Source organism: Magnolia sinica, chromosome 19, assembly GCF_029962835.1.
Source record: "Magnolia sinica isolate HGM2019 chromosome 19, MsV1, whole genome shotgun sequence".
In the NCBI taxonomy this organism is placed as follows: Eukaryota; Viridiplantae; Streptophyta; class Magnoliopsida; order Magnoliales; family Magnoliaceae; genus Magnolia; species Magnolia sinica.
In genome coordinates, this window is record NC_080591.1 from 46,300,013 (window position 1) to 46,303,559 (window position 3,547).

A 3,547-nucleotide genomic window follows, 5' to 3' on the forward strand; every position below is an offset into this window, starting at 1 on the left:
TCTTAAACTTGTGCTTCACGAGGGCTCGAGTATTAATGATCTCCTATCGTAGGGCAGCCTAGCCCTCCTCAAGTCGAGCTAAGCGGACTTCCCTAGAAGCCCGATCAGTATCATGCACCATTGCCGTAGGAGGGGAGCTCTTATCCGTGTCCTGAGCCTTCACTTCTTCTTCCTATTCTTCCTCTATCTCTTTTCTACTTTCCTCATCGCTTCCATACTCCACACTAGCTGTCTCGTCCTCACTCTCATCGAGTTGGGCTTGCCGCTGCTGTGGCCTAATTTCTATTTGATTGAGAATAGTTTTGTTGATGTAATGGGCCTGCACTGGCATTTTCGCCCCGAGTTTATAGCTAAACTCAAGTGCAATTTTGCATATGAGTTGGCCGAATGGGAGCGAATCAGACGCTCTAGTGGAGTGTACGGTAAGAACTATTTGTCACAGAACATGCGTAGGCACGCATAACTTCTCTCCCTGCCCCACTTGGTACAGGAAATCTACCATCAGACGGGTACACTCGCTGCGGTTGCTCCACCTGGGGTACATGTTGTACGTGAAGATATGGTGGAGTAGGCGAAAGTTGTCAGTCATATTGGTTGCTAGGAGGCTGTTGTTTGGATTTCAGTAGGCCAGTTGTCCACTAAGGAATCGCGTGTGGCGATCCCTTTCACGTGCACTCCTCAAATTCTTCTCGCTTGTATGGGTCTCGCCAAGCAGCATTCTCATGAGTCAGGCTATTAAGTCAGCATCAATTGTGGCCTCCCAATCTCTACCTACTGGGATCTTAAACTGCAAGGACTCTAGCGTAGGCTCTCGAAAGTGGGCGTAGAAGGCTCGGACTATGCCCACATTTACGCGGAACTCACCCTCGAATACGGGACCCCACCCGGGCTCGACCAGGCGGTCCATCACCAGATATTGTCCAAAGAGCCTCTCATCCACATGAGCTTCAAAAAGGACCCTACGACCATGAAATCTCCCATGAGACATATCCGTCAGAAGGATCCCTTCGAGGGGAGCCCTGGGATCAAGCTCCCGCTTGGTCCTTATCTCTCGATCGACGCTTGCACTTACGGTGGCCCCTCTCGGCCTCCTTGAACGAGTAGGGCGACTAGGCCCAGCTTCATACACAGGAGCCCTTTTCTTTCCCATGATAGAGAGAATGGTGGAAATCGAGAAAAAGGCCATCATAAGCTTGAATAGAGCCATTGGAGTGGAATGATATGTGGGGAATAGGATGAGTTGTTGGACTTAGAGGTATATGAGACACAAATGAGAGATTATTGCACTTAAATCGAAGGAAAAGAGAGAGATAGGAGAGGGTTTTGATGGAAAATGATGGAGGGGTGTGTGTATTGAAGGAAAATGAGGAAATGGGTGAATGGAGGGGAGATTTGAGAGAGAAACAAGAATTTTTGAAGAAAAAGGAGTGCTTGGAGGGGTAGGTTATGAAGAGAGGAAGTATTAGGAGGGGTTTAAACCAGCCCAACACGCATCAATGGGCCACACAACGCCTTGGAGGTGTTAACCGGCCGGGCTTGCGGCGCGCAAGGCCTCGTGGAATCTGCAAGGCCCTCGCCACCACCGGATAAACCGGCTATGGCTCACCGTTTGGGTGAGGTCCTCCTACCCTGGACCCTAAAAACGTGTGGGTCCCATCCTGCGTCTCATTTGGCCCCCGACTCCCTCTTGAGTCGTTTCGAGTCATTTCGAGTACTTTCGATGTACATTCGCATTTATCGATTGTTGAAGGTGGGATGGGGTAAATCGTGGTCTAAACCCGTCGATTGATGGTCTAAGGGTGATCCGGTCGTCTCAAGCGATTATGGATGTGTACAAACCCGATCTCGGCGATCATTTTCGGTAAATTTCACCAATTGGTGAAACTGGGCAACTTAAGCTTGTCTTTACATTTTTCTCGCACCCACCTATGTCTAAATGCGTCGCGCACGTCGTGTGACCATAACCCAGATCCGGTTTAATCCAAATCATGCTCGATACCAACTTGTAACGCCCGAAAATTGGGGGTCAAGCATCGCCCAACTCCCGAGTTCCAACGCATCACTTATGCAACATGGATTATGATAATTAAATGTTGTCCATATTAGTGCATTTAACATGAATGAGATTATACCAAAACAACATATCATACTCAGATATAATTAAATTACGCAAGCGGAAGATCGTGATAAGTATATAAAGTATGTAGGTGATTGTGAGTCTCCCAAGTATGATCATGTTACCGGTCGAATAGTTACAAGTATTATTTCAAAATACAAAATGTTAAAATGTGGGGTCCACTACAAAATATCAGCCCTGAAGCCCCGTGTCGATTCAGAATGGTCTACGTAAACCCGCTGAAATACGTATATAGGAGAATGCCTCCTCATCATCCTCAAAGTCCGGCTCGCCTCGCAGGCTGTCACTTGAAACTACAACAGGTCTGGTTGGTGTTTAAAACACCATCCCGTAACGTGGGAGTGAGTGATCAACTCAATGAAACAATAAAGCAAAGGTTAACATGTTATCAATTCAGTCAAGCAGTAATGATAACGCAATACAACAATCATGTCCTAAGTATTCTTGTTAATGCAAGAATGATATGAAATAATGATGCATGCCCTCGCTGCACTCCCTCGGCGACTTCATCTCACGATCGCGCATGAAACACTTCCTCGGTGCTTGACTTGCATGCCAAACGTATACGTAATGCGATGCATGAGCGTGATTACCAAGTTCTTATTAGTCCTTTTCATACGGAGATTGGAAAACTAAGGTACCTCCCTTATATTAATTCCCAAACAACGGTGATCCATTCTAGGGTTATCAATCCTAGCAATTCTCATACGATGTTCATTGCGGTTCTAGATCACTACAAAGGGCTCGTCACCGATTAGTGTAGGCCTAGTTTATACTCTTATCGCTACGGAAAGACTCGTCGCCTCTGCGCCTTAGAGTATGCTCGAGGTCACTACAAATGGCTCGTCACCTGATGTAGGCCGATTGCTCGAATACGTGTCTCATACTATTGTATTCGGCTCACGAGGCTGTGTTGCTCACTGGACACTACGGAGAGGCTCGTCACCCCAGCGTAGGCCGACAGCTCGACCATGGTGTCCCATACCACCATGCCCGGCTCATGAGTCTTAGCGGATCGAGGTACCAAGGTTAAAGGGGTTTCCACTAATGAGTTTGGTACCTTAGATTCAAGCAATAACGTCCATACATGATGAACGTACATTGAGTCAATCGGATTACTTGACGAGCTCGACTAGTACGAGCACATGTTGACTTGATCAACATGGAGTGCGTACGCATTCCGCGTGGCCTAACCACTGTCGTCAAACGACGTATGACTCGGATTCGTCGAACGTATCCATCGTGGCTAAATCAATTCAGCTACCCATCGTAAACCATTACCGATTGCCTGGACTACATTGTAGCCCCAATCACACTTCAAATACAATAGGCATTCATATGTGCTAGTCAAGGCAGCAATGAATCAATAATTCAATTCATACAATCATTTGATCATATTAGGAAATACAA